The 25,025-nt window shown below is 39.9% G+C and overlaps 1 protein-coding gene across 3 annotated transcripts in view; it reads left to right on the top strand.

The window, feature by feature from the left end:
* Positions 1-25,025, top strand: part of Pcyt1b (phosphate cytidylyltransferase 1, choline, beta) — a 103,095-nt gene that overhangs the window by 25,813 nt on the left and 52,257 nt on the right. The window contains exon 1 of one of the 3 annotated variants that reach the window (XM_008822723.3): positions 11,074-11,088. The exons of the other annotated variants lie outside the window; for them this stretch is intronic. The gene's annotated coding sequence lies outside the window, so the exon portion shown is untranslated. Of the gene's footprint in view, positions 1-11,073; positions 11,089-25,025 lie in introns of those variants that run through there. 3 annotated transcript variants of the gene reach the window in all.

Raw genomic sequence — 25,025 nt, 5'->3', positions numbered from 1 at the left:
ACGCTAGTTTGTGTATCATCCTCTTGTGTTTACATCTTTCCCTTTCACCTCTTAGCTATTCTGTTCCTTGTTTGGTTGACCTGAGAGAGGTGGGCAAAGATAATCAGAGGAAGGAAGTCCAGTTTGCTTTTCCACTTTGACTTTTGATAACCCTTCTTAGATGGTAACTCACAAGAACTTTGTAAAAACAGCAGTGTCAGATCTTTGCCTCCCATCCATTTTAGAAATAAGGAAATTGAGGTATGGAGAGAATAAGTACCTTCTCACGGGTCACTTTGAAGGGTCAGAGCTAGGTACTGAACCCAGAGCAATATACCTGAAGTACAAGATCTTTCCCTAATATCATACTCTTCAATTAAGATTCATTCTCTTTCCATTTCGGGAGGGAGGGAGGGAGAGAGAGAATATATCGTATACAATGCACAACACAGGAATGTTAAGGATGTGTAGCATTAAACTGTTGAAGTAATTGTTTTGGTCTACTTTGATAAGCAGTTTCCATGTTTCCCATCATTACTATGGGCTACTGACCTTGACTGTTGAAATACAGGCTTAAACTTTATAAACCACTTGGGGCTGGAGAGATGGCTCAGCGATTAAGAGCACTGACTGCTTTTGCAGAGGACCCAGGTTCGATGCCCAGCACCCACATGACAACTGTCTGAAACTCCAGTTCCAGAGGATCTGACGCCCTCTTCTGACTTCCATGGGCGTTGTATGGCATGGGTGCACTTACATGCATGCAGACAATACACTTATACACATAAAATAAAAGTAATGAAAAATAAACTATTTTAAAAACCTTATGAACCACTACTAAATTTTTTTGAAGCATCTTTTCTGTTATGAGTAAACTTTTCTCACTGTTAAATTGGTTATATTCTAAATTTCACTGTATTCATTATAGCAAGTTTTTCTCTGCTTGAGATTTAACTTCAGTAAGTAAGGCACATGTTAATTACTTTAATAAAGTGTGTTGAGGATAGTGAGAGTCTCAGGAAAATATGAAATTAACAATTCTTCTTGTGTGTGTGTGGTTTTTTTTTTTGTCATTTCTATTGATCATGTAGCTTTGCTAATATCTCCATCTTCCAAATGCTATAAATTCTGTTTCTCCTGTCACCCAAGCTAACCACCCTAGTCATATGTGGGCCACTTATGCCATGCTGTAGCAAGGTGTGGCTACTGAGTTGCCTAAGTAACTTTGGAAAGTACATAAAGGATTGGAGAGGGGCCACGCTGATTCCTTTTCAGATGTCAGATCACTTCTCTCAGTTGTTGAAAGGATGGCAGAAACTGGCATTTCTTGAATAAGCAGGGCTTTAAAGAAATCCGTATTTTAGATCCCTGAAAGGAGCAAATTGATAATGATATTGATGCTATTGAATCATATTTAAAGGTAAAATTTTTCTGAAGGAATCTATGAAATCTTCCCAGGTGTACTATTCTAGATCACAGAAAAATCCAAAAGAAGGAGAGAGGTAAATAGAATAAATTAGCACTGCTGAAGCAATTAGGAAAATAATAATGGAAAGTTATTTCACTTTTATGTTGGTCTATAGTTTAGGAATATAACCTTATTGCCCTTATTATCACAGTATCTGGTTGGAAATGTTTCTGAGAACTTTCCTTTCCGCTGTTATGATATTTACTCTTCACCTGATTTTCTGTTCCTTAATATTTTCTTGCTTAAACATGATGCAAGGTGACTCAGAAGTTTAGCTGTCCAAAAGAGAAACTGAATGACCTTGGGTGATATGATGTAACAATCCTCCTTGAGCATTCCTCATAGGCATGGACCATCCTCAAATCTCCCCAGCCCTCTGACTATGCCTAGACAAATCCTCTGGGCCTAGAAGGTACTCCATAAACCCTTCCTAATAAGGCCCAGCTGCGCTGACAACTGCTTGAGGATTTAATGACCTTGATCAAGTTCTTCCAGGGGTACAGTCTACTGTCAAAGGAAGTTGTAATTCTAGCTTACAATAGTCACTTCCATGAAGATGGATGTGCCATGGATCAGTTTAGAAGGCCTTGGAAATAAAAAGGGCTGGTTCAGTTTGCTACGTTAGCAGGAGTTCATTTCAGGTTTTACTTCAAGGTGGAGCAGTGCCAAGAGACTGCTGTCTTGCAGAAGGTGCATTATGTCAATTGGGATGTAGATGCTCATCCACTAGTACTTAAAAAAATGTTTGCTCTTCCAGTCATAAGTACATTTCCCTTTACTAGTATCACTGTCTATTTTTTCCACTTGAGGCAGCATGCATTTTCAAAGCAAGATGATTTTAAAGTTCCGTATTGGTGAAAATAAATGAACATAAGCTTCCTTGGCTATTTACTGTGGTCAACTGGAATTCTGCCCAAGGTTATTGTTAGACATGTTCCTGCTGGTTTCTGTCCAAATGCAACATCCATTTCTTACAGATTGATAATAGGTGTATTGAGCATGGAATCAATGAATTAATTTTTTCCATTGTTTTAAAGTTTTTTCCACTAGCCCCCTAAGCACTCATTTGCCTAATGCTAAACTCTGTATGGAAAAATAGGCCCAAGTCAAATAAAAGATGATTCCTCAGTTTTATTTTGGTTTTTGAGCATCTAGAAATCAAAAGAGTACATACGTCATCATTCAGGTAGTACAGGGGATTTAAAGCATTCATTGATACAGGATGTTAGAAAGTAGCTGATAGGAAACTTAACCAAATCCATAGCCCGCCAAATGATAAACAACTTCCAAACATAGCAACATAGCAGGTGATGTGGAGAGAAATAAAAAGAAGTGACTCTACGGCCCCTTCCCTTAAAGATCATTTCCATTTAATAGAAGGCAGTAGTCTAATATGTGGTTATATGCCAGGATGCTGAACTCCCTCAAGAGGACCTTTTTGTAAGTTTGATTTTAATATATTGGACTTTCTTACAAGCTATACTTTTATTCATCGAGCAGAAGTTCCTCATAACAGGGAGGACTCTGTTAACCTGATCCCCCCAAGTTAAGACAAGTCTCTGAATTTGAGGAAAATATTCCATTTGCTAACCCTTGACTATATTTTGGGGCAAGAATCAGTCTGGGGCTAGGGAAATGGCTTGTCTTGCAAGCATGAGGACATGAGTTTGATCCATAGCACCCATGTAAAAGGTGACATGGAGGTACACACCAGTAATCAAAGCACTGAGGAGGTAGAGACAGGAGGATGCCTGGGACTTGCTAGCCACCCTATCTAGCTAAATTTGTGAGTTCCAGGTTCAGTGAGAGACCCTGTCTGAAAATATAAGGTGGAGAGCAATTGAGAAAGATGCCTAATGTGGACCTTTGGCCTCTACACCTGCACATATGCACCTGTATCCACACACATGTGCACGCAAACATGTACATACACAAACATGCATACACACACACACACACACACACACACGAGATCAGTCTATTTTTGAGAGGCTTTTAAAGCTCTGTTGTGGATGGCACACTCCAGCCTTTAGAACAGTGCTGTCCAATGGAAATACAACTCAAGCTATGTACATAATTTAAAATTGTCTAGTAGTTTAAAGAGTGAAATTAATTGTAATAACTTATTTAATGTCATATATCACAAGTATTATGTCAACATACAATCCATAGAAAATTATTTTTATAAAATATTTTTATATGTGTGTGCATATGATGTGTATACATGTTTGTATGTGAAGGTACATGCAATGGCACATGTGATTACAGACATGTGCCACCATGCCCAGATTTTACATGAGTTCTGGGGAATCTGAACTCAGGCCATCGGATTTGCATGACAAGTGCTTTTACTTGCTAAGTCATCTCCCTGACCCATGTAAAATTATTGAGACATTTTCTATTGTTTTATTCATACACAGAGTTGGAACTATAACTCAGTGGTAGAGCATTTTTCTAGCATGTATGAGGCCCTATTTTCAATTCCCAATACTGCCAAAAAAGAGGAAACTACAGTGTTCAGCACACACACATATATACATAAGTGTAGTGTGTGTATATATACATATGAATACATATAAATATGAATACATATATATATTCAGACAACATCTCACTATGTAGCCCTGGCTGACCTAGAACTCACTTCGTAGACCAGGCTGGCCTCCAACTCACGGAGATCCACCTGCTTCTTCCTCCCAAGTGCTAGGTTTAAGGGTGTGTGCCATCTGGCCCAGCTACTCTTGTATTTTCTATGTTATCCTATTTGGTTTCAGTTAATAGCTTATATGAGAGTTAATGAGTTTGAAGGTATGGGGGGAATTGGGGAAGGAGATAACTGGACATATTTGAGAGATATTAAAGAAGCAAATGCCCCAGAATTAATAATTGAGTTTGAGAGTGGGTCAGGGTCAAGGAAGACTTATTTCACGGCCCCAATGAGTGAGTGAGTGCCATCACTGAAAACTGAGCATCAGGAAGCAAGAGTGTGTGAATGAAGTGGAAGATGCCATGGGGATTTCTATTTATTATTATCTAGTTAATGCTGTTTGTGGAACTCAGGGGAGACTTCTAAACTGAAGATAATAGATGTGAAAGACAGCATGGAGGAGATGGACATCAAATTGATGACAGTGAAAGTGGGCCACTTTCTGGACTTAGAAGGAAGTGAATTTAAGTAATTATCAGAAAGAATGCCTTGGAATCCTTCCATAATACTAATGGTGGTTCACTCTTGTAATCTCAGTGCTTGGGAGACTAAGGTGAGAGGATCACTAGTTTGAGGCTAGCCTCGAATATCTATATAGCAAGACTCTGTTTCAAAAGCAAGAACAACAAAAACTCCACACAAAAACAAACAAAACATTACCAAAAGCAATCACCAGCCAATCCAAATAAATCTATGACAAGGCTAAGTTTACAAATCAACTAACCCTAAGATATCTTATTATATTCTTTTTTTTTTTTTAATGGGAGAATCTTTTTGAGACAGGGTCTCCCTGTTGTCCTAGATGGCGTGGAACTCTATGTAGACAAGGCTCATCTCATAGAGATCTGCCTCTGCCTTCTGAGTGCTGGGACTAAAGGCATGTGCCACCACTCCCGGCCATCGTATTATGTTCTTAGAGAGGACAGAAGAGCTGTAACTTTAAAAATCTATTAGAATCCTCCTTATATTTGCCTGCCTATACTTGAAATCTGGTTAAGTAAATCTACTTCATGCCAGAATCTTTCCAGGATGGAATCCCAAGGAAATCCACTTAGGAAATCAACAGAGGAAGGACCTGGAAAAGAAAGAGATAGGTATGTCTCGAATGGCTGAGATTGAGGGTCAAGGGGAAAATATGTTCCCCAGAAAGAATGTGCAAAGTCAGCAGAAAGATCAAATGAGATGAAAAGAAAGAAAGAAGAATTTTGGATTAGATTTTGGAAAAAAGTCAGTGATGATGTTTTAGTTAAGCTGTGTAAGTAAGAGGTCAGATGGAAGGCAGTAGGTTAAAGATTAGGAATTCTAGAAGAAGTAGAAGCTTAACCTTGTGGAAGCCAGTAGACTATATAGTTTCAAGAGGCGGGTAAAGCAATATTTAGGGTTAAGAGAGACTAGATTTTTCCCTTCTTCTTTCCTTTCCTCATTCCATCTATCTGTCTTCTGTTTTTCTTTTCTCCCATCCATCCAAGATGCCAAAAGTTTTTGGTTTGTTCATTTTTTTTAAGATGACAGCAACTTGCACTAAATGTGGATGGAGAAGGACCAGTGGGAGAGTGACAGAGAAAGGGTGAAGGTAACAGGGACAATTGATGAATGGAATGTCCCTTACGCTGAAGGGGTTGGGCTCCAGTGCACCTATAGAATTGACTTCAGGCAGGAAAACTGGGGATGGTGGCAAGGATGCCTTAGAAAAAAAGAAGTTAGAAGGAAGAGTAGTAAAAGTTGAAGGCCCCTCTTACCCAATAACTTCTGTTAGATCTGTAAAGGAAAAGGCAACGCCATGGTGCCTTGGTTCTGGCAGGTGCAGAAGTATCATTCTGTGATAATATGGGAACTTGGGTGCTAGCCCAGGATATTTTTCCAAGGTTGTCAGGCTGAGTATAGAAATGTTGGGTTACAGAGCTAGGTACATTGCATTGTTGCAAATGAACTTGCCACACAATCGTGAAAACCTGAGTTCAGTCCCCTAGAACCTATAGTCCCAGCTCTGTGGAATAAGAGATAGGAGGATTCCTGGGGCTTGGGCTAGCCAGTCTAACCAAATTGGCAAGCTCCAGATTCACTGAGAGACCCTGTATCAAAAAATAAAGAGTGATTGAAGAAGACACCTGACATCAATCTTTGGCCTACACACACACACACACACACACACACACACACACACACACACACGAAAGGCTATGTTGCTTCTTGATAAGATGGAATGATAAGAGCAAGTGAACCTGTTCCTTTGTGGCCTCTGGTGTTCTTCATCAACTGTCAACAAGATGAAGAGTTGGCCAGAGGGAACTGGACTGGCCTACAGTGAAAGGGCCAGGGCCTGGTGAAGCTGAAACTTGCTCTCCACTCACTGGTGTGCGTATACTGTGTCATTCCAGCCTTAGTTTTTTTATGAAATTATTGTATGGGATTAAGCCAATCATACACTTCTATACCCCAATTATACCACCCACAATGAATAAAATAGGTAATCACTAGTTCTTCCACTGGAACATGGTCCACTGCAGTATGTCTCTTTGATCCGATGCTCCTATCAAAAGTCAAGGCTATGCCATTCCTTACTTCCTTTTCATTTTATCTATTTGGGGTCAAAACAGGTTGAATGACCTTATGACAAGGTACAGCAGCTAAATATGATAACAAATGTTCACAAAAGCACTTTGAAATTTTACATTAATGTGCAAACCATTTCTTCTGACTTCTGCTTTTTGTTTCAGATTCTTCTTCAAAAGTTCGAATGTATTCCAAATTGTATTTGATATATTCTATTCATTGTTTAAAGAACTGATGTTGAATCTTCACTTTATGTGAACAATAGCCCCCTAATTTACCTGTTTCATAAAACTGAGGTTTGAAACATTGGCTTTCTTTGAGGCATGGCAGTACCATATTGAATTAGAGGGGCTTTTCCTAACAGAGGCTGTCCATCTAAGTTCAATACTTGGGGTTAAAACCCAGCAGTGAGTTAAGCAGTAGGCTTGAAGCTCCTGTATCTTTAGCTAGTGCCTGTGCAAAGCTTCTCACAACTCTTAGAGAGAAATAAACACAGAAAAAGAATTATTCTGTCCTCTCACAGGGGGTAGGATGAAAAGGAGAAAGCAAGGAAGGTAGGAACGAACTAAGTCATTGCAAGCTAGGCCTATTTTCTTCCAATAATCTCCCAGGTAACAGCTCTACCTTGCTAGGGTCTGATTACCCGTTCTAGGCCTCAGACCATAGTATTATTGTTTTAACATTCCTACCTTCCTCTTTATCCCAGCATGAACTGGGTTGTAAGGAAGGCTGGAGAAGTTGACCCTGCTTGGGGATAAAAAGACAGTTTAGCACTCAATGATCTTGAAGGCAGACTTGAAAACACAGTGATTAGAAAATAAAGCAGCTAGCCCTGGTACTGTGAGCCTGTGTAATAATGTGCAGGGCCACACGGGGCTAGCCTATTGAGCAGGATTCATTTTCATATAATCTCCTCCCTCCTGCCAAAGTCTTTGACTTGGTGTTTTTGTTTCCCACTCCATAATTCATGCATGCTGAACCTGACATCAGTGTAAAAGGATGCTGAGGGTTATTTAAATGGGCATTTAAGAAAAATAACAACAGCGATAATAGGTTAATAGAAACATCATGACTGATGTGTAGAGCTTATTGCCAAACGAATGATGTCGAAAACTCATTCCTGGGACACACAGGTTTCTATGCTTCATCTCCAGTATACCTAATAATGACTGTAGGTGCAGTCTTATAATAATAAATTTTATTGTAGCTCCAAATTGTTTAGTTATAAGGTAATTGTTCTATACTAGTTCAAGGTAGAGGGCATACTCATTTTTCACTTTAGGCAATGGGGAATGGTATAGCCGTTCACAGTCACACAGTATTGGGCACTGTGTTGAATGTTCTATATTTGTCCATCACATTTAAACAGACCACAGACCCATGAAATAAGAATTACTATTCCCAGGGGCTGGAGAGATGGCTCAGTGGTTAGGAACACTTACTATTCTTTCAGAGGACCTGGGTTTGCTCCTAGCACCCACATGGTGGCTAACAACCATCCATAACTCCAGTTCCAGGAGATCCGATGCCCTCTTTTGGTCTCTGTGAGGCATTGCATGCATGTGGTGCACTTACATACATGCAGGCAGGACATTCGTATACATACAATAAAAATAATAAAATATTAAAAAAAATAATTACTATTCCTCGTGTCGTAAGAAAAGCAAGAAAAAACATTAGATACTGATTAAGCAGAGATTTAAAGTTAGATCTGTCTGACATCTAAATTACACCCTTCTCAAACCAGCAAGCAACAAGTCACCTGCTCAAACCCCCAGATGATTCCAAGGCAATATGTGCTTGGATGCATTTAAGCAATGCTGCACTTAGCCCTCCCATATCACATTTTTCATTTTCAGGACTAGGACTAGGAAACAAATCAGGTATCTAGGCTCTTTGTAGTAAAATTAGAAAATCAAAGTATTATTTTTGCAATGCTGGGGATTGAACCCAGAGCTTTCCATGTTGTTAGGAATGTGGTGTAAAACTGATCGACATCCCAATCTCAAAGTAAATGCTTTTCAGCTCAGTAGTTTCTTTCCTAAGAAACTTGTACATATGGTCTTTCTCTCTCTCTCTCTCTCTCTCTCTCTCTCTCTCTCTCTCACACACACACACACACACAGAGACAGAGACAGAGAGATAGAGAGAGAGACACAGAGAGAGAGACACAGAGAGAGAAACCTAGTATGTTTTACCCAAATGGCTAGTAGAAGAGAGCTGGGTAAATAAATTGCACTGTAGATGAATCTTGCAAGCTTAACACTGACTGAATGAAAGAAGGCAGTCATAAAGTAATATGCACTACATGAATTCATGTCCATAAAATAAGATAGGCAGAGCTCACCAATGATGTTAAAAGTCATCATAGTGGAAGGAACACGGGATGATGCTGGTAATGGCCAGTGACTTGATCTGGATGCTCTGTGTGCTCAGCTTCTGAGCATTCATTGAGCCATACACAGGATCTGTTTATTTTCTGTGTCTATATTGTCTTTTAATACAAAGCTTGATGATATTATGACCGCAGTAATGGAGAAAGAATACACTCTATCACATATTTCCCATTTCCAAATAATTCTGGTGTCTAACACCCTGAGAGAGGGGTATCAAAAGCAACCTAAACTTCAGCTCTTTGCTGCTAGCAGAACTTCAATGCCCTTAGCCCTTTTAAGAGCCAGTGTTTCAGTTCCAAAGACAGCCTAGGTGTGACATGAAACTACATGTGCCTCATTTCTGGGACCAGTTCAGCCCTACTTAGGTAATCTGTGAAATAAAATTCATGGTCCTCAATTTATGTGTTTTATCTAACAATGGCCTCATCTTGTACTCAGTTTCTGGAGTCCAAAGGAAATGAACTGAACAATTCGTCCCCCAAAGTGCTGAAGCATCATGCTAATACAGGGCTAATTCCAGAAAGCTACTAACCCTGATCTGTCCTATCACATTCTTAGAGGGGGAAAAACAAGAGCTGCAGTTAAATCTGCGTGAATCTTCCACATATCCACCTATTTCTACATGAAACCTGGCTAAAATAATCTACTTTCCCCCACAATCTCCCAGGACAGAACCCTGAGGAGCAACAGTTAGAGATCCATAGAGGAAGGATCCTGTAAAGAAGACAGAAAGATATTTCTTATGTAGGTGTGAGATCAGGAGTCCAAGGACAAAGCCATCACTTCATTGGTAATTACATTGTTTTCCCATAAAATAGTTTTTTGTTGTTGCTGTTGTTATTGTTAAAGAAGTCATCTATTTTACAGACTATATCTTCTTTGGAACATAGTTGTCCATTGCTCAGAAAAAAATTAGTATTAAAATATCATCTAGCACATATTCAAGCTGAGATGCATTAGAAATAGCTATACTCCATTGACTGTATAGCAAACCTCCTACACTGAATAATTTGTTCTAATGTGTGTTTTTTTCCAGTCTTCAGCAATGTTTTCTATATGTCTTCTAATCATATTTGCTGACAAAAGAATGCATTTTAGTTTGACATCATCTTTTTTCTGCATATTAGAGTAATTCGTTTTACTATGGCAGGAAGAACAGATGTTTTTGCAATGGTACGGGACTTTTGTCTTTTCCATTTTGAACTATAAGAAGCTAAAAAATATGATTTTTAAATATTTGTCATTATATGTAACAGGATTTTGTAGGTGCTGAATATCCCATGGCTCAAGGCATGAACCTTGAAAGGACCATTTGTCTTCATGTTCTGAATGCTTCATTTTAGAGTATCATGATGATTACAATGTCTTTATACTACCACCATTAGCTGATATCTTAAGGTACAAGGTACATTCAAGGTGTAGCGCCTTGCTGTTTCTAATGGTCTTCCGTGTAATAATTTTCGATTCCGCTGTCTTCTTGTCAGATGGGATTAAGTTGTCACTGGTTATACCTGATCATGTGGCTGATGCAGAATTCATACAGGGAGCAGAGGGTCAGCTCTGCCATTCCTTCTCATACTCCTCCTCTTTTTGCTTCTCCTCCACTTCCTCTTCTTGGTTGTTTGGTTTGAGACAAGCTTTCATGTATCCCAGGTGGGACTTGAACTTGCTGTGTAGTCAGGGATGACCTTGACCTTCTGATCCTCCTGTCTCCATCTCCCCAGTGCTGAGATTACAGGCATACAACAACATGCCTGGTTCTGTGTGGTGCTGAGGATCAAATCTAGGGCTTTGTGTATGTTAGGCAAACATTCTACCAACTGAACTGCATCTCCAGCCCCAGCACCGCCATTTTCTTGTTTATCTGTGCTGATATTATTTTTGCTTCTTTATTTCGTTGCAGGAAATATTTTTCTTTTTTTTTTTTGTGTAAATTTTATAGAGAGATCTGTATATTTGGTGTGTGTGTGTGTGTGTGTGTGTGTGTGTGTGTGTGTGTGTGTGTGTGTATACATGACTGCAGGGCCTCTTGGAGGCCAAAGGCATCAGATCCCCTGAAGCTGGAGGCAGATGTAAGCTGCCTGACATGGGTGCTCGGAACCAAACTCTGGTCTGCTACAAAAGCGGTCCTTTCTCTTAACTGCTGAGTCATCTCTAGCCTCTCATTACAGGAAATGTTTTAAGCCACCCGATGATCTTATGAGCATCAATTTAGTTAAAACTCAATACTATAATCCACAAAGGTCCAAGTGAACAATTCAAGTCACCCAATTTGTACTTCTCCCTTAGGACACTTTATATTCTTTATGCTGTTAGACATGGGGTGCCAGTGTAAATTCATATGTTAGAATTAGACAATAGTAATGCATCATTTATTGATTACTGCCATGAAAGGTAGTATAAATACAAGCCCATGAGTTAGTTGCTATACCCTGGATTGTCTTGTGCATCCCACATTAGGAACCACTGGTCTACATAATCCAAATCTTGCCTTGGGTTCCACTGTCAGACAGGGAGAACTGCATTTGCAGATTACAAGTTTGGTCCCTTGTAAAAAATGTTTTTCATAACTGCTTCCTAGTTCTGTGGCTCTGCCTTACATGGAGAGTCCTATACAGAGGCAAACCTAAAAGCAAAACTGTCTTCATCAAGGGGCTGTTTTGAACATGCAGGCGTTACTACAGAATCACCTAGCACACATATGCTTTAGGGTGGCACTGTGGGAGGGATTGTTTTCCAGATGTTGGTATCAGGAAATGCTGGGCTTTTCCTCAATCACTTTTTTTCTTCTTTTTTTCCTTAAACGTAAGGACAATGTTACCTTTATTTTCCTTGTTGCTAGAACTGCTTGGAGCTAAAGCCATTTTTGTAGTCCACTTCTTTAAAATGTTGATGAGGACAGCATTCATTCCTGTGAGCTTATTTCACCCTTGATCTTGTTTTCTGATGCTTCAAAACAGAACACAGGGCCTCGCACATGCCAGATAAGCATTCTATCACCAAGCCACATCCTCAGCCCTCACCCCTGGTCTTGAAAAAAAGACCACCTGTGTGCCCTTCCTCACCTCAGATTATACACATTTTACTCTAAATTTTCAAATTTCTTGCTTTTTATGTCACCTGCAAATTTGGGGAAAGGAAATGAAATATGAATACAATATACAATTGTTGTTCATGATAAACTCATTAAGCTCAACCGCCTAAGGGAAAAATAATTTGGGGTAAGGAATTTCTTACATCCAGCTAAGATTACTTTCTCTTAGTATGAGCACATATTCATGTCAGAAATCTAAGATCTTTTAAATATTTTATTTATTATTTTTATTTTTTTATGAGTGTATTGCCTGCATGTATGTGAATGCACTCATGTCACGCAATGCCGCGGAGGTCAGAAGAGGGCTTCTGATTCCCCTGGAACTGGAGTTAAGGACGGTTTGTAGCCTCCATGTGGGTGCTGGGAATCGAACCCGGGTCCTCTTCAAAGAGCAGTCAGTGCTCTTAACCACTGAGCCATCTCTCCAGCCCAAATCTAATCTCTTAGCTGTAAGCTTAACTTCCACTTCATAGGTGTCACAATGTAGAACAACAGCCAACACTAATTTTAAGAAAAATTTTATTCAGAGTCCTTTTCTAATTTTTGACATGTTGAAATGTGAGGGGAATGGGCATTTTTATAATCAATGAAATGTGATATTTATTACGTTTAGTTCTAGGTCTCTTCTTGCTATTTGAAATTCACTGTTGTGTGCTTCCACATGCGAGGGAGTTGCAGGTGGACGGTAAGTGTTTTAGGAAAGCCCTCATTCCAGGGCATAATAAAAATTCTTACCCCCGATCTCTGGAAGGGCAGTGATTACTGGTTTGAACTAGATGCAAGCACTTCCACACCTGTTTTATATTTTTTTATTAATTTTTTTATGTTTTAAAAAATAAATAATTCAATCTCCATCCTCTATTCCATCCCAATTCCTCTCCTAACCCCTCCCCCACTATTCCCTCCTAACTTCCTGTGCTCTTTTTCACTTGTAAACCCATTGAGTTCACTCAGTGCTGCCAGTCTGTGTAAGGGTGTAGGGCCATCTACTGGAGCATGGGTAGCCTTTCAGGGCCTGCATCCCTGAAGAGAATTGACTCTTCCTCCCCCAGTAGCCATCAGTTGCCAATAGCTCCTCACCTAGGGGTGGGATTTTGTGAGTCCTTCCACACCTATGTTTGGAATATGTCTTGCTTGGTAGTGTACAGGTCTCGCATGTGCACTCTCAGCTGCTGTGAGTTCATGAATGCAACCACCCTCTCATGTCCAGAGGTAGTGGATGATTGCAGTGAAATATTGTTTTCATTTTTGCTTTTTCAAATGGTCTTCTTACAAGGGAGCTCTAAACAAAGTTGCAAAATGCGTTATAAAAAGGTATTTCAGGTAACTTTTTAGCTGTGCTATATTGTTTTGCTTTTAAACAGCTTCAACCTACTTCTCAACAATAGAAAAGTGAGCAAAGGACAGATTATTCTCAGAAGAAAATACAAATGGCTAATAAACATTTGAAAAATGTTCAGTCTTTCTTGTAATCAAAATAATGCAAATTGAAACAGCACGGTGCCATTTTTTGGTCTATAAAATTGACAAAGATAATACTTAATGCCAGTGAGATGGCAACAAGATAGGTGCTTTCATACATTGTAATGTGAGTGTAAATGATTCAGCTTTTGTAGAAGGTAATTTACCAATACATGTTAAAACGTTCTTCAAATGTTTATCTTTAAAATGTTCATACCCCTAATCTAAGTAATTTAGCTCCTAGGCATCTATACTAAGGAAATAATCAGAGGTTCAGAACTATGTTTAAAACATTATTTATATTAGGAAAATATTTTTAAAAATTAATACTCAACAATAGAAAAATATTTGTGGCTTTTCTTTTTAAGATTTATTTTACTTTTAATTGTGTGTATATGTGTGAGTCTGTGTGGGGGTATGTGCACATGTGAGTGAAAGTGCCCACAGAATCCAGTAGAGGGCACCAGATCCCTATGGAGCTGGAGTTACTGGCTTTTTTTTTTCTTTCTTTCTTTCTTTCTTTCTTTCTTTCTTTCTTTCTTTCTTTCTTCCTTCCTTCCTTTCTTCCTTTCTTTCCTTGTTTCTTTCATTATTTTTTTTCAGACAAGGTCTCACTATGTAACCCTAGCTGGCCTGGAACTTGCTTGTAGACCAGGCTAGCTTCAAACTCACAGATATCTGTCTGCCTCCACCTTCCAGGTGCTGGGATTAAAATTGTGTATCATTATGCCTTGCTGAAGTAACAAGCTGTTGTAACTTGACCTTTGTAGCTGCTGGGAATTAAACTTGGGTTCTCTGTAAGAACAGTACATATTCTTATCTCCTGAACCATCTCTCTAGCTCTATGTATGATTATTCAGTGGAATATTTTATTGCTTTACAAATTAATGAGGTTGAAAACTATTTAGATGCTGTGATAAAATAATCATGACATATTGAGTGAAAAAAGTGCTTATGCAGTAAGATTTAAAAGTTGTATATATATGACATATCAGAAAAACTGAAACTAAACATAAAAAGTGTTTGTAGCAGCTTTCTCTGAGAAATAGAACTACTGGGGACTTGCTTTCCTCTTTTTTTTAACTTGAAAAAATTTTATTGAGAATTTCATACATGCATGTAAGGTGTTTTGATCAAATCCATGCCCACTCCCTCCCCTCCAACAACTCCCATATCTCCCGATCATTTTTTCTGACAACTCATGCTTGCTTGCTTGCTTTTTTCTTTCTTTCTCTTCTCTTCTCTTCTCTTCTCTTCTTTCTTTCTTTCTTTCTTTCTTTTTTTAGTGGGGCTTTTTGCTATGCTAACATTACCCCCTCTGAAGAGGTAGCCCTAAAGTCTTTTAGGGATTAGATAAGAGCTCCCAAATACTTTTGATATTTTTGGCCTTTGGAACAGAGTATGTTGCTAAGAGGCCCAAGGACATTTTGACTTTTAGCCAAGAGACTACTTTCTTTGGGGTCTTTTGACCCTAACTGCCTAGCCAATTGCTACCTCCTATTCTTATCACACCACCCTCTGAAGAGGTTACCCAAATTGCCAATAGGGAGTAGGGATGCAGACTGCTCTGGCTTCTTCTACACTGAACAGGGATGCAGGATGAGGCAATTGGGGTACCCCTTCAGTGGGTCTATTTAAAAGACTCCCAAATTGCCTAACTCTTGTCTGTAGGGAGAAAAGAAAGTCCTTAACTGGTGAATAGGGGATGTGAAGGAGAAGTAAAGGCAAGAGTAGTTAGCATTATAAGTTCTAGACAGGGAACCAGAAAAAAAGTCAGAACAGGGCAAATTTCAAATGTTCGTACCAGAGTCCATTGGAATTTCTTGATGAGAGCTTCCAAAATCATTCCTCTATTGGGTTCCTCCTCATTTTCTTTTGTCTGCCCAGCTCAATTTGCTGGGTGTGGTGGTGCACGTCTTTAATATCAGCACTCGGGAAGCAGAAGCAGGTGGATCTCTGTGAGTTCAAGCCCAGCCTGGACTACATAGTGAGTTCCAGGCTAGGTGGGGCTACCTGGAGACCTTGTCTCAAAAAAAAAGACCAAAAATTTTTTTTCCTCTTCTAACTTTCCCTAGTTTCTATAATGTATACTAAGATGATAAGATACATTTATGGAACTTTGATAAATATGTGTGTTTTCTTACAGACTTTAATGCCTGTTTCTGTTTTTATCAATAACCAATCTCTCTCCAGTCACCATTTACCTAGCATTTATTAAGGACCTACTCTATGTCACATACTGCTTTAGGGAGCAGAGATAGAGCAATGATGGCAGACCAAGTCCTTAATTTCTTGATGCTCCATGATGATGAGGAGAGACAGTTTATAAATTTAAGTGTCTTCTCATCTGACAACTTGGGCCTCTTATATCTGCACTTATGTTTTCATATGTTGTAGTGCAAAGTTAGTCCAGTTGCTTTAAGACCTGTATTCAGTCATCTTATAAACCCCTCTCTTTGCCTCAGTTCTCTCTCCCGAGCTTCAGATTTTTACATACAAGGTTGACATCTCCACCCAGAGATCTAATAGGAATACCAAAGTGCGTGAATTGAGAACAGAACCCCAGATCTTCCCATCCTTCCCACTGTAGACTTCCTCTTCCAGTGCCTTCTGCATGCTAGAGAATGGTAACCCAGGCTTTCCAGTTCTTTGGAATTATTCTCGCTCCTCATTCTTTCACACTTTGCGTTCAATTGATTTCAAATTTTATTTATGCAAAATCAATCTAGAATCTGACTTCTCATTACCTCTACTGCTGTGGTTTTGTTTCTACCTTAGACTTTGGAACAGTTTATTCTCAACATATCAGCCAAGGTCTTGTTAAAGCACAGTCAAAGCCAGGTATGATGGTACATGCCTATAATCCCAGCAGTGTGGAAACTGAGGCAAGAGGATCAAGAATTCAAGGCCACTCCCAGCTGCATAGTGAGTTCCAGGCCAGCCTGGCCTACATGAGTCCCTGTCTCAAAGAAACAAACAGGATCTGGAGAGTGTGTTAAGAACACTTGCTGAACAAGCGTAACAATTTGAGTTTAGAGCTCAGCACTCAAGTAAAGAAGCCAGCTGTGGCCCTCTGCATGCCTATAACCCAGTGGTGTAGGGGGACAAAGACAGGAGGATCGCTGGAACTTGCTGACTGCCAGCCTGGCTCCAGGTTCAAAGGGAATAAGGCAAAGAGTGATAGAGCAGGACACCCAACATCCTCCTCTAACCTTCACATGCACAGGTGTGTGCACACCCATACACCACACTCACACATATATGTAGCCATACACATACTGATGCAGCTATAACTCGGTGGGGAGAACATATCATGATATCTAGCATATCATGAACACATGCACATGTGTGCGTACACACACACACACACGCATGTAAACACACACAGACACATTCACACACTAAAAACAAACAAAAAACAGATCAGATTATGCCTGCTTGCTGTTTTTTCCTCCTCCCTCTCGTCCTCTTCCTCCCTCTCCTCCTCTTTCTCCTCATCCTCATTTTTATCCTCATCCTTGTTCTCCTCCTCCTCATCCTCCTCAACCTCCTCCTCCTCCTCCTGTTTGATCTGGAAACTGAATCTAGGGTCTCAAAGATCTTAGGCAAACTCTCTACCAGCCAGCTATGTCCCCAGTCTCTTATGCCTTTTTACATTTTTTAAATTTATGTTTTATTTTATGTGTATGAGTATTTTGCCTGCATTTATGTAAGTGTACCCGTGCATGCAATGCCCATGGAAGCCAGAAGAGGGCATCAGATCCCCTGGAACTGAGTTACAGATTGTTGTTAACTACCATGTGGGCACTAGGAACCAAACTCTGGCCCTGCTACAAGAGCAGCCAGTGCTTTAAACTGCCAAGCCATCTCCCCGCCCCACCCCCTCTTCTTTTTATTTTGGGGCAGGATCTCACTAAATGGTTCAGGCTAGCCTTGGTTTTGCTCTGTAGCCCAGGCATGTCTTTCAACTTCAGCCTCCTGAGTTACTGAGATTCCAGGCCTGTGCTACCAAACCTGGAAGATCATACCTTCTTTAAAATCCTGTGAGCCATCTTCCTAGAGTAAAATCCAGTCTTAAAGTGTCCTAGAAGCCTCATTCCTGGGTGCCTCCTATGCATTTCTTTTCTGCCTCATCTCTTTGGCTGTATCTCCTATTACTTTTCCTTTTTGCTCACTTCCAGTAGGCATACTGGCCTTCTAATTACTTTTGGAAGAAATCACACACGTTCCTGCCTCTGAGCCTTTGCACTCATTTTCTCCACTTGGAATGTGCTTTCTCCAAAAGTTTCTCCATATGGCTCAGTGCTTCTTTTCTTTTTTGAAGATTGATTTATTTTTATTTTCTGTGTATAAGCGTTTAGCTTGCGTGTGTATATGTGCACCATGTACATGCCTGATGCCCATGGAAGCTAGAAGAGAGTATTGGATCCCCTGCAACTGGAGTTGCAGGTGATTGTGAGTCACGTGTGGGTGCTGGGAACTGAATCTAGGTCCTCTGTAAGAGCAGCAAGTGCTCTTAATTGTTGAGTCATCGCCCTAGCCCTATGGCTTATTTATAAATATATATATATATAAATTTCCTCAACTATCTTACCGTTGAACTCCTTATTACCCTGTATTAGTTACTTTTCCATTGCTATGATGTTGGATATCCTGGAGCAAGAGTTACAGGTGGTTGTGGGCCAACCAACATACATGCTGAGAACCAAACTGAGGTCTTCTTGAAGAGCAGTGTGAGTTCTAACTCCTGAGCCATCTCTCCAGGATCAAATATTTCCTCCTCCTCCTCCTCCTCCTCCTCTTCTTCTTCTTCTTCTTTCTTCTTCTTCCTCTTCCTCTTCCTCCTTCTCCTCCTTCTTCTTCCTCTTCTATTATTATTATTATTAATTATTTTGCCTTTTTGAGACAGGGTCTCCCTGTAGCCCCAGATGGCCTGGAAGTCACTATGTAGACCAGGCTGGCCTTGAACTCACAGAGGTCCTCCTGCCTCTGCCTCCCAAGTGCTGGGATTAAAGGTGTGTACCACCACACCCAGCTCTTTTTATTATTTTTAAATACATATATATGGGCTTGAGCATATGAGTGCAAACACCTGCAGAGACCAGAAGGCGCTGGATCCTGTTGAGCTGGAGTTTCGGGTGTATTGTTGTGATCAGACACCGTGACCAAGACAACTTACAGAAGGAAGAGTTTATTTGGGCTTATAGTTCCAGAGGGATAAGAGTCCATCCTGGTTGGGGAGGCATAGAAGAAGACAACCAGAACTGAAAGCTATGATCTCACATCTTCAAACACTGGCAGGAAACAGAAAGAGCAACTGGAAGTGGGACAAGGCTGTGAACTCTCAAAGCCCACCCCAAGTGATGTGCTTCCTCTAGCCAGGCCATGCTGCCTAAAAGTTCCAGGACCCTCCACAAACAGCACCACCAATTAGGGCCAAGTGGTCAAATATGTAAGCCTATGGGAAATATTTCTCATTCAAACTACTACATACCCTTCCTTGCCATATTTTTGCATAGTACATAATCACCTTTTAGCATACCATATTTTACATTCTTTTTGTTGTTTTTTATTTTCTTTAAGTGTTATGGGGGCAGGATTTGTTTTTTTTTTTTTTTTGGTCTATTCTCTTCCCTGATGTGACCTCAATAGGCACAGCAGTGCCTAACACACAGCAAGTACTAATCAAATGCTGTAAAATGTTGAACAAATGGATAATGGGTGGATATTACAACAGTATTTTAAATATTTCAAAAGCACAAGTTAGTTCTAAAACTTCCCCAGACATAGGAATCACATCATGTAACAGCTGTTTTACAGAAATTGGATAACTCTTCTTTTCCTATGAGATACTCCACCCCCTAAAATTTGGGACACCTGATCCTTGACTGAATTTTCTGCAACTCTGAAATCACAGAAGAGAAAATATTTATTTAAATTTAGTTTTACATTGTATAAATTACATGAACATGTCCTCATCACACTCAGACCTACATAGCAGACATATATGGAGAAAGCAAGTTTTCATCTCTTCCCTCCAAATGCCTCTACTTCTCCAGAGGTAACTCCACTTAAGTGTTCAGTGTTTCTTCTTCCAGGCCGAGTAGCACTTTCTGTGATGACAGGAGTGTTCTATATCTGTACTGTCCATTATGGTACCCACTGGTCATATGTGGTTATCAAGTACTTTAAATGTGGCTAGTATGATGCCATGCTGTTTTAAACTTTATTATCATGTTAATTTAAATAACCACATGTGAAGAATGGCTATTATACCAGCAGCCATTGATTGCCTGTTGGCCTATTACTTCTTAATATGTACATAATATACTTAAGTAAATGAGAAAATGGTTACTTCTTGGTGTTGAGCCATGTTCTGGGCCTCTTTATCCCCCACTTCATAGAAGCCTGCTCGTGAGGCCTTCATACTAGCTGCCTGATGTGGGATTTCACAAAATCAATGATCCAATTCAATTATCTAGTGAGTTGTGTTTGTCAGATCTTTGGTCAACTGTTACATATTCTCTTTCTTTTTCTTTCTTTCTTTCTTTCTTTCTTTCTTTCTTTCTTTCTTTCTTTCTTTCTTTGCTTTTATTTCTTTTTTTCTCTTCTATCTTTAAAAGACCAAAATGTTATGATCCTAAGTTATCTGGCTTAAAAATTATGTTCAGAGATGAACAAATACAAATCTCATAGTAGAGATGAGGGATGACCAATGATGTTTTTATGATGTCTTCTTGTAATTCTCAATTTATGGTTCTCAATCTGATTGGTCCAGTTGTTATCATATCCTGTAAGTATAGGTTCTATATGTCAGTTTTTGTATTCAAGGTAATAATTGCATTGTACATTTTCTACAGTAGCTAAAAAAACTGAGAGAGAGAGAGAGAGAGAGAGAGAGAGAGAGAGAGAGAGAGAATTTTGCTATATAGCCCATGCTGCCCTTGAACTCCTATGTAGCCCAGGCTGGCTGGGAACTCATGAGCCGCCTGATCCAGTCTCTTGAGTACTTGGATTATAAGCATGTACTTCCATGTCTGGCTGCCTAATAACTTTTGTTTTAAACTCAACCACAACTGTGCTATAAATGAAATGTTCAATATATAATGTCTTTCCTTTTAAAAAGCCTTTTGGGGATATGGATTTCATATGCTATTTTTGTCTAGGTTACATAACCAGAACATACATGAGAATGGGCAGCATATTCACATGCAATGGTTGGGTGTTCTAAAATATTAAATTAAGCAGAAGGATGATTTATTGTGGCCTAACTCCAAGTCTGTATTCTTGCAAGGCCCTAACATATGTGATGTTTGGAGCCCTGGGCCAGGGCTTCTTATCCCTTTAAAATTCTGACACTTCTGCTCAACAGAAATCACATGTGCCTCTTCAACTTTGAATCTGAACTATGGATCTCCAGGGATGTTCTGATGATCCCTACCTTCCTAGAAACTTGATTTCTATGATGTGCATGTTGAAAAGAACAGGGCTTTGGTTCCAAATATAAAATTATTGAAAATTGCCATGCCTTTTTCATCTAATATCTTCTTTTGTTCTAAACAGGCCACCCTTCACTTTGGGAGATGGCTGCCCTAGACCCACTTTTCATTCCTGCCTTTCTTATTCTTTCCTCTATTTATCTGCATTCCACATATCTAGCATCACTGAAACATGTAGCTTGTGCTAATAAACACTAGGAAATAAGATCTGGGTGATTTAAGCTCTAAGCTGAGGCTTGCCAACAACTACATGAGAGTCATCGACCTGCTTCACAAATTCAGGGTAAACATATTGGTTACATACTTTTACTTCTCCAGTTAATTATTCGGGTTCCCCCTTCCTGGTTATCAGGAATTTCAGCATCTCCTTCCTGAGGTCTCTCCATCCTATCTAAGAATCTTGAGCATTTTCCAGTGGTTAAGAACACTGGATGTTCTTGCAGAAGACCTGGGTTCAAATCACAACACCCACATGGCAGCTAACAACTGTCTGTAACTCCAGTTCCAGGGGATCCGACAGCCTCTTCTGTCCTCCAAGGGCATTGCGTGATATGGGTGCAATACACTCATATACATAAAATAAGAAATAAAAAGTGGGATGATTCAAGTACACAAAGAGTAGTTGCTTCCTTGCAAACTGTCTATTAGTACTGCTCTTCTTTCAGAAATTGAAGTCAGTCTGCTTAATGTCCAAATGTTCCCACAAGGGATAAGTTAGATGCTTTTGGTAAGAAGATGAACTCGAGCAATTCACTGGAAATTGTACCTATCTTCCAGAATTGTTGTACAAATTAAATGAGCAAATATATTTAACTATATATATATATAATTATGTAGATATTCAAAGATTTAGCTGTTATGCTGTGTTCTTGGCCCCACTTACATGTCTTACAAAGGGCCTAGTTCTGGTATATACCAGAGTATCCCAGGAAACATTTGGGCTTTGGCAAATGGTAAGGGGTAGGTAGGGGCCTTAGTCTGCTGCAGGCATCTAGATGGTCCAGAGGCCAGCTTGGCCCCATCTTCCCCCTCCTAGGAGACTCTGGCTATCTCATTCCTAACTGTTCTGAGGTTGGTCTATTGTTTGTATGTGAAGGAGTCAGAACCTAATGAGCATAGATTCCTTAGCCCCCAAATGATTTGCTCTGGTCCTAAGAAAGAGTTGTTGTTTTTTACATTGAAATTTGTGGTATTCAAATTGAAAAAATGTTGCTTCAAGTCACAGGAGGTAGTTAGTACTAGCTAGGCCCTACCTAAGTCTCAATGAATATAGAGTTTAATTATATTTTGTTTAAATTATTATTGTTACTATTATTATGTGTATATTGTACAGCACACATGTGACGGCTAGAAGAATTCCCCTTTCACCTTTATAGATTTGAACTTGGGTTGCTAGGCTTGCATAACAAGCGTCTTTACCCTCTGAGCCATCTCACTGGCCCAATATAGTGTTTAATTCTTAACCCAAGTGTTATTCTGCCTCACTTTGGAAGGAAATTTTCTGGAAAGCAAGGCTATGGCTTGTTTATTTTTGCATTCTCCCTATTCCAAGCACAGCTGTCTTATCTATTACAAGAAATAACCCCTTCCCATACCAACTACTGTTAAAGATGTTCAAGTGTGTGTACAGTGCACACACAAGCACGCTCGGATTCTCTCTGACTTCAATCTTTTCAGCCCCGCCTTCCTACTTCTAGGATCATGAGAATCAACACCAAAATGCATACTGCACGTACACTTTCTTCAAAGTTCATTGCGGTGAACCTTGTTGCTTTACAAATTTCTTTAACTTTGCTTTAAATGCCGGATTTCACACCCTCTTGAATACATCTTGTTTAGAAAATGACAACACTTGGTCTAAAAAATTTTGTGACTAGAACATAAAAGATTGCTAAATAGTCATTTATTTTAGACCATGTGAAAAAGTCACTATTCAGGGCTGGAAAGATAGGTCAGCAGTTAAGAGCACTGGCTGCTCTTGCAGAGGACCCGGGTTCAATTCCCAGCACCCACATGATGGCTCACAACTGTCTGCAACTCCAGTTCCAGGGGATCTAACACCCTCTTCTGACATCCTCAGGCATTGCCCAACACAGGTGCACCTACCTACACTCATGCACATAAAATAAAAATAATAAGTTAAAAAAAATTCATATATGTTCATATATGTATGTAATGGAATTGGCTTAGTATGGTGGCACACACCTGTAATCTCAGCACTTAAACGCTGAAGCAGGAAATTCTCAAGTTCCAAGCTAGCTTGAGTTGCATAGAAAGTTGCATGCTAACCTGGGCTAGATAGCAAGACTCTGTCTCAAAAAAATTAATGAATAATTAATGTAAGATATTCATTTGCCAATCAACTTATTCACTTACGTTGTGTCCTCGAAGTCCATTCTAAGTCAATTTGTTATTATATCAAAATATGTAGTGTTATATGTGGTATAAGGATAAAGATGGCAATAATAGTTTCAATTTATTGAGGACTAAGTATAGTATACATGTGGTTTCTGCTTTTCAGGACAATCATGCAGCATAGTTACTCCTTTACAGACGACACTGAATTCAGATAGTTTAAAGAACTTGCTTTTAGGAGCACACAAAATCAATTACCTTTCTCACCCTATTATAGGTAGCTCCTGCTAAAGTGACAATGTTGGGCCACCCATGACTTTCCCTATCACAGCTGTTGGGCCCGAGAGTGGGCATCTGACCCAACCCCAGCCAATTCTGGTTGTGTCTTGATTTGAAAATGTGGGGGCTGGAGAGATGGCTCAGCAGTTAAGAACACTGGCTGTTCTTCCAGAAGACCCAGGTTCAAATCTCAGCACCCACATGGCAGCTAACAACTGTCCATAACTCCAGTTCCAGGGGATCCGACAGCCTCTTCTGTCCTCTGTGGGCATTGCACGACACGAGTACACTTACCTACATGCAGGCAATACACACATACATACACATAAAAATATAATTAAATTTTTTTTTAAAAAAAGAAAATGTGAACTTCAGGGGGTGCTGGAGAAACGGCCCAGGGGTTAAGAGCATTAGCTGCTCTTGCAAAGGACCCAGGTTTGGTTCCCAGCACCCACATGATGGCTAACAACTGTCCATAACTCCAGTTCCAGGGAATCCAATGCCCTCTCCTAACCTCCATGGGCAATGCACTACACAGGGTGCACTTACACACATGCAGGTAATACATTCATCCACATAAAAATTAAAAATTAAAAAATTTTTAAAAATGTGAGCTTGGCCAGACAAGTTCTACCTTAGGAAATTTTTTTTTCATGGTACTGGGGACACAACCCAGGGCCTTGGGCATGTTATGCAAGCACATTACCAGTGAGGAAGACTGAGTTCAAGGACAGCCTGGGCTACCTGGTGAGACCTTGTCTCAGTACAAATAAAACTGCAGCAGGGACTGCTTGTGAAAAGAGAAGAGCACATGGAGCCATATACAAGCGAAAATTATGTGGCATGGAAAGCAAGCAGAGATTTTCCCATGGTGGAAGGATATGGGGTAAATGAGAATGGGGTAGAAAGAATCACTTGCTGAGAACAGCCAAGTTGGTGCAAAGCACTTGACATGCTGAGGCCACACTCCGCCCTGTTCCTCTTTTTTCTACAGTTTCTGTACCAGTGTGGCCTTAAAACAAATCCTTTGGGCTGAAGAGTTGGTTCAATGGTTAAGAGCACTTGCTGCTCTTGCAGAAGACAGGAGTTTGGTTCCCAGCACCCATATGGTGGCTAACAAACATCTATAACTCAAGTTCGGGGAACAGACGCCCTCTTCTGGCCTCAATGGGTACTGTACATATGTGGGGCACATACATTCATGTGGGCAAAACACATATACACATAAAGTAAA

The sequence above is a fragment of the Nannospalax galili genome, unplaced genomic scaffold, assembly GCF_000622305.1.
Source record: "Nannospalax galili isolate Female #2095 unplaced genomic scaffold, S.galili_v1.0 scaffold7, whole genome shotgun sequence".
NCBI classification, from domain to species: domain Eukaryota; kingdom Metazoa; phylum Chordata; class Mammalia; order Rodentia; family Spalacidae; genus Nannospalax; species Nannospalax galili.
This window is presented reverse-complemented; position numbering and strand designations above follow the sequence as displayed.